This window comes from Arvicanthis niloticus, chromosome 23, assembly GCF_011762505.2.
Source record: "Arvicanthis niloticus isolate mArvNil1 chromosome 23, mArvNil1.pat.X, whole genome shotgun sequence".
Lineage (NCBI taxonomy): Eukaryota > Metazoa > Chordata > Mammalia > Rodentia > Muridae > Arvicanthis > Arvicanthis niloticus.
The window spans coordinates 38,956,956-38,966,926 of NC_133430.1; the positions used below are offsets into that span (position 1 = coordinate 38,956,956).

General features: G+C 42.1%; 1 non-coding gene across 1 annotated transcript; it reads right to left on the reverse strand.

Moving 5' to 3' along the window:
* Positions 1 to 4,668: 4,668 nt before the first annotated feature.
* LOC143437181 (U6 spliceosomal RNA) lies at positions 4,669 to 4,775 on the reverse strand. Its single transcript, XR_013106796.1, has one exon. It is a non-coding gene; the product is annotated as a U6 spliceosomal RNA (small nuclear RNA).
* Positions 4,776 to 9,971: the final 5,196 nt, after the last annotated feature.

Genomic DNA, 9,971 nt, shown 5'->3' on the forward strand with positions numbered 1-9,971 from the left:
ATTGCAAGTTTGAGGTCATCTTGAAGCATGCTGAGAGAGAGAGAGAGAGAGAGAGAGAGAGAGAGAGAGAGAGAGAGAGAGAGAGAGAATATTTTAGAAAAATAAAACCTTTCGTAAATTCTGTTCCAAACAAGCACAACTCCCAGCCTGTTGGACATATGCTATATGCTATACGCTATATGCTATATTTAAGAGTACCTGCCCAGAGGGTGGCTCTTGAAGTTTCTCATGAGGAGGTGTCCTAAAACACCAGCACAATGCCCCTCCCTCTGTTAAGCCATTCTCAGAATGTTTGAGAAAGGCACACATCTGTGAGGAGCAGCCTGGTGTGTAGATTTTGGAGTCTGTCCTTAAAGCCTTGATTTAAAATACAGAAAGCTGTGCATATTTTTTGTTTTATTGTTTGATTGGGATTTTTGTTTGGTTGATTTTTAGTTTATGGTCAAGGCTTTCTTTCATACATTTTCTTCCACATGCCTTATTGTAAAAATTGCACATTTGTTCCCCAACCTCAACAATGGTTTCTCTTTGGAGCTCTCAGTCCCCTTACATCTACAAAAAGAATAAGGGTCATGGTTTTGCAGATGAGCCATCCTGCATACACACCTCAGGCTGGATTGGGTTCTGCATCCTTTCCCAATAGGAGCCTCTGCCTCTTCCTCTGCCTCTGCCTCTGCCTCTGCCTCTGCCTCTGCCTCTGCCTCTGCCTCTGCCTCTGCCTCTGCCTCCTCTGCCTCCTCTGCCTCCTCTGCCTCCTCTGCCTCCTCTGCCTCCTCTGCCTCCTCTGCCTCCTCTGCCTCCTCTGCCTCCTCTGCCTCCTCTGCCTCCTCTGCCTCTGCCTTGTTAAGAAAGTTGTGGAACCTCGTCTTGGCCTAGTGCCTCTCTCCTCTTCCAGTCCTACCTATGTATCCATTCTCTTGGTATACACGAATCATTTCTCAAGTCTGTTTCTTTTTTAAATATTCAGGGAAGGGGATGTAGCTCAGTGGCAAACTGGCCTAAATGATATTTCAAGTTTGATTTCAGCCCACAAAAAATAAATGAATAAAATAGGAGATTTATTATATGTTCTGTATGCTCACTAGTGTCCTGAGTTAGTCCTTAGAAACTGTTGCTAAGTGCTGAGCTATGCATCTATGGTCCACTCTCTTTCTCTAGAAGATTCTTACGTGGGATAAGTGCCAGTTCTTACATGGAACAAATGCCAGGCCCCAAGACCAGGAAAATCTGAACAGATACTCCATGAGACCTGAGATATCAAATATCCTTTACCATGATGTCATTCCAGTCACTTCTTGGACTTGCCTTTGAGTTTGTAAGGCTTTTCTATATAAACACACACCATTGACTGCCTGCCCTGTTCCCAGGCTGCCTGTGCTCTAAGCTTCCCCATGAGATCTGAGCAGCAGCTGCTGTCTTATCAACTCTAGCCTGGCCTGACCCTTTTCTCTGATGAAAGGCAGGTCCCACCTGACTGCTGGCCCCTTTCAGAGTAATAAGCCGCTCACTTCTCAGTGAGCAATGCTAGTCATATTCAAAAGCTCTGAGGCAAAGGGGCTAGGAAGGCTGTTGTGTTACTACCCATGCCAAGCGTGTGAAAGCTGAGGGCTCCGCCCTTAGCACTGAAAATAGAAACAAAAGTCTTTGAGGCAGTTAATGACATAATCATAGTTTTGTCTGAAGAATACTTTTTTTAAAAAGCACCTTGGACTGCCCAGTCAGCTCAAAAAGTCATCTCAGAGCTGGGGCTACTCAGAGAACTTGCCTTGTGTACATGATGCCCTGTGTTCAGTTGTTAACACTACAAGAAAAGAGTCAACCTGAGCAATGGTGAAGCACAGTGTGCAGGGCTCTGTGCATGAATACAAATGGAGAGCCATATACTACTTCCAAAAGGTATAAGTTAAACAAACTGGTAAGGAAAGTACCTGTCCTTCTATACTGGCAACTATGTCTTTGTAATAACCAGAAAGGCCTGGTTCAGATGCAGAAGTCTTGAGCTTCTAAGAACTGAGCTGTGGAATAGAAGCTGGGCAATCCTACCCATGGGTCAAATCCTACTGAACCCATCTGATCTTGAAAGCTAAACAATCTGGTTAGTTTGGGGACGGGAGAAGGCAGGCCTCCGACCTACCTGGACCTTTCTTAGTACGGGCTCTGCAGACAGGACAGAAGACCTGGAATGCCTTCACATAGACAACACCCAGACTCCACCCTCATTCCACTTCATCGGATCTCTTCCCAGAAAACAACTACCTCTTAGCTCCCAAGGCATCTTTCAGGAGCACAACAGAGGCTGAGGGAGGAGGGTCCCAGGTACAAAGCCTGCCTGCAAGCATAAGGGAGGGTCTCTGTTGGTTGACTGCTAGACCAAAATATAAGAAGCAAGTTTTAAATTCAGTCATGACCATCGCTTCAGAAACATAAGGCATGTGGCAGCACGTGCCTGCAATCTATCACTTGGGAGGTAGAGACAAAGGATCAGAAGTTCAAGGCCATCCTTGGGCGACATTGCAATTTTGAAGCTAAATGGAGACCCTGTCTCATAAAAAAAGGAGGCCTGCCTAGGTTGCAAATTTATAGCCATCCAGGGCAACTTATTGAGTGAGGGCCCTGCCTCAAGGTAAAAAAAGTAATTACTTAGTTAAAAAGGGTGTGGGGTGGTGGGTATAGCGCTTGCCTAGCTTGCACATGGCCTTAGGTTCAATTCCCAAATCAAACAGTCACTGGTGACCCTTCAAGAAAGAACAAATAAGAGACAGGCATTAGTCAATGGACTTAGCAGCTGCACATGAGGGGGCAGCATGCTCCCTGGTAGCTGAATACCTCCATCTGTTCTAGCACCAGGAATGACTCCTAAGGTCTTAGCTGTCTCTCTGCCTCCTGCTGCTGGTGAACCCAGAACCCAACACAAAAACAACCAATGGAAGAACCACTGAGTTCTTGGGAGGCTCCCCTGCTGCTCGTGTTCACCTTTGACCTTTTTTTTTTTTCCCTTGTACTCTGCATTCCCTTGGTGTATTTAAGGACAGGTCCTACTCTAGGTGTCAGGGTGCCACCATGGTATGTACCAATATCCACTGCTCTAATGGCTGGCCCAGGTCAGCTTTCCAGCTTCCTCAATTTATCCAAGAGGTAGATAGGTGTGTGTGTCTGTCTGTGTGTGTGTGTGTGTGTGTGTGTGTGTGTGTGTGTATCTGTGTGTGTGTCTGTGTGTGTGTTGGGGTGGGGCAGAGAGCACTACCTTTCTTAAAGTCTCAGTAATTTGGCGGCATCAACAACTGGGAACAGCGGCCAGAAAGTCTGTGTATACATTCTCCACTGTAACCGTTTCTCAGAACCAGTCATGAAGAAGAGAATTTCAGAAATGTGAGGTGTGACCCTCAGGATAGGACAGCCACTCTGACCTGGGTTCTACTTCTTAATCACACTTCTTTTTTTTTTTTTTTTTTTTTTTTTTTTTTTTTTTTTTTTTGGTTTTTTGACAGGGTTTCTCTGTATAGCCTTGGCTGTCCTGGAACTCACTTGGTAGACCAGGCTGGCCTCGAACTCAGAAATCCGCCTGCCTCTGCCTCCCAAGTGCTGGGATTAAAGGCGTGCGCCACCACCGCCCGGCTTAATCACACTTCTTAATCAGTCCTCAAAGTGCAGTCCTCCTGGCTGCTGAGTTCTCCACCACACCCCCTGTAAAGGACAAAGGGAAGACCTTCCTCTGCCCTTCCCTCCTGCAAAATTCCCTGAAAGAAAAGTCAACAACTGTCTCTACTCTGTAGCACACACCAGCATCTATATTCTCCCCTCAATACTGTCTATATACAAATAGGAATTATCTGCTCATTGGAAAAGTGTGAGAGCTGTGACTGTTTCTGATTAATGGATTGATTGATTGATTGATTGATTGACTGACTGATTGACTGACTGATTGATAAGTGAAGTATCTGCCAGCCCTTGGAACTAGAGTCCCTTTTAACTTCCTTTGGGTGTCCATGCCCTGATGTCCTTCCTCCAATTCCAGGAGACAGAGTTTTTATTGTCATATAAAAAGAACACCGTTTTACGGAGTGCTATGTAATGTATTGGCTCATGTAGACATTGTGTCATTTTCACATCAGGGTAAGTGTATCGATCTCATGGCTTATAAATTCTTTGTGGTAAAACCATCCAAAATCCTTTCATCTAACTCTTTTTTTAATACACAGAATATCACCATTACCTGTAGTCACTCTATAGTACAATAAATAAATACAGTAGAATTTAAAAAGCTTATTTGTTCTAACTGGAACTTAGTGCCAGTTGACTAATTTTCACTCTTCTTGCCCCATCCTCTGGAAATCATTGTTATCTTTGGACTTTTATGAAATAAATACCTTGAGATTCCACATACAAGGGAAATTATATGACACTGTAACATTTATCATTCTATGTCTGACATACGGTGGGATTTGTTATTAGTATTATATTGTTGAGGTTTTACTCTATTCCCATAGCTGACCCAAAACTTCTATGTAGCCAAGCTGGATCTCAGCTCTCAATTCTCCTTACACACTTTGATCCAGTACATTATACAAACACACACATCTATGTGTGCGGTCTGCGGGAGCCTTGCCAAGAGTGGTATGCTCTGATATATTTTGTTCTACTTCATTGCCTTCCCCCCCCCTTTTTTTTTTTTTTTTGGAATGCTTCACGAATTTGCGTGTCATCCTTGCACAGGGGCCATGCTAATCTTCTCTGTATCGTTCCAATTTTAGTATATGTGCTGCCGAAGTGAGCACTTTTTCCCCCTTTTTAATGATGGTTTTGAGCCACAAAATTGATTTCATTACCTATGATTGAAAAATGCTGCCTTGAGCACTATCTCCATACTAGGAGACAAGCTCTCTCATCACTTGCATACAAAGTGCTAACTGATACAACGCTGGGCACACAGTGTGTGAGAGGAAATACTTGTTAAGCTCTGAACTTTTAAGAAACCAATAATCCCCATCATCAAAGACTTTGTCTTAGAAACTCTCCAGTTTGTTTTTGTGTGGATAAAAATCAACCTAATCCCAAACCCCGGCAAAGTAACCATTCATACACACAAAACTATAAGGTGATGTGCATTTTTGAATTTAGAATTGAAATTCTGAAATTAAACAAAAGCAAATAGATTTTATTCAACAGACGTGAGTTAAATGTCTGCCTGGTGTGCTGTTCTCAGACTACAGATATAGACACAAATGAGTACTAGTGCCTGCCCTGAAGCAACTGGGGTGGAGCTGGAGATGTAAAGCAGTAATCTGATGCAGACAAGAAAGGTACAGGCTGCCAGGGAGGGAGGGGAGGTGTCTATTCAGCCTAGAAGAGGTAGGATGGTTCCCCTGGAGCCACCTCAAAAATAGCAGCCAATCAGAAGAATAAACACAGGAGGGCTGTTTCAGACAGGAAACAACACATTCCAAGCTGTGACAGTCAAAACTAATTATCTACCATGTAAAGAACCCCGTGTTTCTGACCAGCAGTTCCTCCGTTATTTTAGGATGGAAATGGACAATTCCCTGTGACTTTTTAAATTAAGGGTATGGTGGTTCGCTTTAACTGTCAACTTGACACAATCTGGTAGAATCATCTGCAGGACAGTCTTAATAAGGGATTGTCTACATGAGTTGCCTATGGCTTGCCTCTGGAGGATTATCTTCAGTTACTTAAGATGAACAGACCCAGGCTGAATGCTGTTGGCACTATCTCAAGAGCTGGGCCCTGGAATATGTAAGAGTAAAGTGTAACTGAGCATAGGTAGGTGAGTGAGTGAGTATGCATGCCCATCTCACTCTGCTCTTGACTGTGGATATGATGTAACCAGCTGACTCAAGCCATTGCTACTGTGACTTTCCTGCAATAATGGACTGTCACCTGGAATAGAGCCCCTCTCTTCTCTAAGTTGCAATTTGTCTGGGAATTTTATCACAGCCACAGAGATGAAACTAGAACAAGGAAAACCCTCTGACATGAACCAACCATGGCAGTTCCAGGATCCTTGCCAGTTTCTGGCTTAGAGGTTGGCAAAAAGACCCCAGCCTAGCCAATGGGGTCTGAGAAAGGCTCTTCAGGGAGTAGTCTTTGGGAAAGCAGTCCTGAAAAGAAATTCATGTTGATAAGCTGTCTTTCCCTCTACTGGATGCTTTATTGTGTTCATGGAATATTTGGCTGAAATGGCCATTTTGGGATCATGAGGTAATCCAGCTAAGACCATGCCAATCAAAATGATAGGAAGACAAATGTGTTGATCAGCTTCCTCTCCCTATGATGAAATACACACGATGATCAGCTTCAAGGAAGAAAGAATTTGGTTTTGCCTCTCGGTTTCAGAGGTTTCCACCCACGGCAACATAGCCCTGCCTGTGGCAGCCTCGAGAGCAGTGACAGAGGTAAGCTTACTGGAACTAAGGGTATATAAAAAAGCCATATACAAACCTACTATTTTGTAATCTAATTAAAACATTAATTTTTAAAAGTTTTCTCAGGTGCAGTGGTAAATATCTTTATCCTACTACTCAGGAGATGTAAGTAGGAGGATCTCCATAAGTTTTAGGTGAGCATGGTTTAAACTCCAAGGTAGCTAGGACTACATAAAAAGACTCTGCTTTAAGTAAGTAAGTAAATAAATAAATAAATAAATAAATAAATGGGAATATATCCTGCATGTGGGATTATGCTGCTCTCAGAAGTCATAGATTTTATAAAGCAAAAATCAGAGGACCAAATGGGAGATACTTCCTTCTTTATAAATTATTGATCGAGGACCCATAGCCCCCCCAAAAATACAGGCTACTGCTATTTCTCTTGTTGTCTTCCAGAACTAGACGATATGACACTGTTGCTGAAGACAACATACACTTGGGGTTCGGGACATAGCAAAATCAACCTGGAACTAAGCTAGAATCTTCTTTCCTACTGGGTAGATTTCATAGTTCTAGAAGGTACTGCACAGGCATCATGAAGGAAGGGAGTAGTAGCTGTCAATGGTCTTAGCCAAGTTATGAATTATGTGAGCTACTATGTCAACCTGACAGGCACTATGGGCTGACTGGTGTCATACCAGTTATAGAAGTAACCAACTACTTTTTTATTTTTTTAAAAATAGCATTTTAAACCCACCTCACAGGAAGAATTCATAACTGAACCATAGTATGAACTGAATTCATACTATGAACCTGGTCAAAAGTCCATGACTAGGGAAGTCACAGTAGAGTGGAAACCTACACCTCTTCTTTTGCTTAAAAAATAATGTGATGAAAGTGCCTTCTAAATACTTGTTTATGATTATAGATTAGTGCTGCCTTCAGCCTTGGTCAGGGGCTTCTGATTACAATGGGCAACAGTTAATGCAGAGGTTCACAGCTGGCCAAAGTGCTGAGAATAAGTGCTCATTGAGTCGGGCAGTGGTGGCGCGTGCCTTTAATCCCAGCACTTGGGAGGCAGAGGCAGGCGGATTTCTGAGTTCGAGGCCAGCCTGGTCTACAGAGTGAGTTTCAGGACAGCCAGGGCTACACAGAGAAACCCTGTCTTGAAAAACAAAGACAACAACAACAACAACAACAAAACAAAACAAAAAAAAAAAAAACAAAAAAAAAAAACAAAGAAGAACAGAAAGCTGAGAGCGCTAACATACATCAGTCATGTCAACACTGAGGATCTTGAGTCAAGGGGACCTTGAGTTCAAAGAAAATCTAGAGGACATATCTAGACTCACATCTAGAAAAAACTTGGTAAGAGCTAAGGATGCATCCCGTTGGTCCAGCGTGTGCTTAGCATGCCTGTGAGACCCTCAGTTCACCTCAGCACCATTAAAAACAAAAGAAAAACTTGGTACTACCCAATATCACCAAGGGGAAAAAGTATATTCACTTGTTGCTGATGGAAATATGCTGTTATAGTTAGTTTTTTAAAACTTTATTGACATACCTAAAAGAAGGGAATCTCAGAGCTGCCTCAGTCAGATTGGCCTGTGAGTGTATCTGTGGAGACTTTTCCCAAATGCTGGTGTAGAAGAGCCCAGCCCACTGTGAGCAGTGCCATCCCTGGGCAGGTGGGCCTAGGCCATATAAGAAACAAGGCTGGGGAAATGAAAAGGAAGTAAGCCATTAAACTGTGTTCCTCTGTGCTCTCTGCTTCAGATCCTACCTCTGGGTTCCTCAGTCATGGACTATAGCCTGCAACCTTAAAAAAAAAAAAAACAAACAAACAAGCAAACAAACAAACAAAAAAAACCTCTTTTCCTCCCCAAGTTGCTTTTGGTCTGGGTTTTATCACAGCAGCAGAAACCAAACTGGAACATGTACAAAATGTAGGCACAGAAATATAGTTATCAAATTCTTTCTAAAGCAAATCTACTAAAACTTCCCAGTTGTTCATCAGCAAGACACCACTTAATAAACTGCCATATTCATCTGAAATTATGTGCAGCCATTAAAAAGAATAAAGCAATTCAGTCTGCTTTGAAAAGGGAGGTATATCAAATATTAATAACTGAGAAAAGCAGTTTCCAGACCAGGAAAGAACTGTGTGAGGACAAGGGAAATGATATTTGAAAATGCACAAAATAAGTTGGGAATAATCCACAACAGAGAAATGAAACAGATAAAAATCCTGGGGAGAAGAGATGGACTTCCATCGTGTGTCTTAGTATCTTCTTAATGTCATGTAGGGTGTGTATGTTCTTAGACTGGAAACTGAACTATCATGTCAAGATCTGTCTCCTACAGCTTATATTATTGACAGGAGAATATTGGCAGAAACTACCCCAAAATTTCTGAGTGTATAATGGAAGGAAGAAGGGGAAGAAAAATTTTCAGGAAGACAGGAAGAAAAAAACATTTTACTTTTGCGTACTTCTGACCAAAACACCTGAGAAAGCTTTAAGCAGAAAGCAGTTGTTTTGCTCAGGGTCTCAAAGGACTCAGTCCCTGGTTAATTAGCCCTGCACACATGGGCAGAACATCACAGTTGGTGGGAATGTATCACAAATGCTTCAGGTGCTGGCAAGAAAAGAAGCAGAGAGCAAGGGGAAAACTGAGGCCAGAACATTCTAAGTTCATGCCATCAGGAACCAGCTGCCTCCAACTTGTCCTCCAAAAGATTCCAGAAACAGCCTTGTGTAGGAGATACTACAGGGGTGGGAGGAAGATTTGGGGTGGATACAGTAACCACAATGTATCTCATGCTTGTTTAAAATTCTTACTGAAAAAAAAATGTTTTAGGGTTCTGTGTTGTCTTTTTGAGTCAGGGTCTCACTATGTAGCTCTGGCAAGCCTGGGCCTCACTACACAGATCAGGCTATCCTTGAACTCAGAGAGATCCACCTGTACTGCCTCCGAAGTGCAAGGATTAAAGGTGTGCACCACTATGCTTTGTTTCAAAGTTAAGTTTTAAAGAGTTTCCAGAGCATCTCTAAATAGCAGTCCTGGTTGAGGACAGAGTGTCCAACATGTTAGCCTGTGGGGACATTTCATGTGCAGACCATAATGGGAAATGAGTGAAGCCTCCTAGTAAGACAGGTTAATAAAATCCACCAACAGTAAAATCTATAAAACAATAAAAATACAATATTGAAGTCTTAGTGTCAGCATAGACAGATTTCAGCAATATAACAAGAAGCTCAGAAACATAATTGTTCACAAGAATTCTAGAATATGATGAAGATATCTCTATACAAAGAGATAAATTTTTTTCCAATATGTCATGGAAGGATAATTGACTGGCAATTTAAAGAGGAAAGAGAGAACTTAGGGCCCTCTTAAACACTATGCATTATAAAGAATTCCATTATATTTGAATATTAAACACAAACACCTAAACTAAACATCTAAAGCTACAAAGTCCAGCAGAAAATGGGATTAAATATTTATCAAAACAATGAAAACTTGGCTTGTCTAACCATAGAAAAAAAAGCTTAAAAAGTTCTTCACTTACATAAAACTTTATAAGGG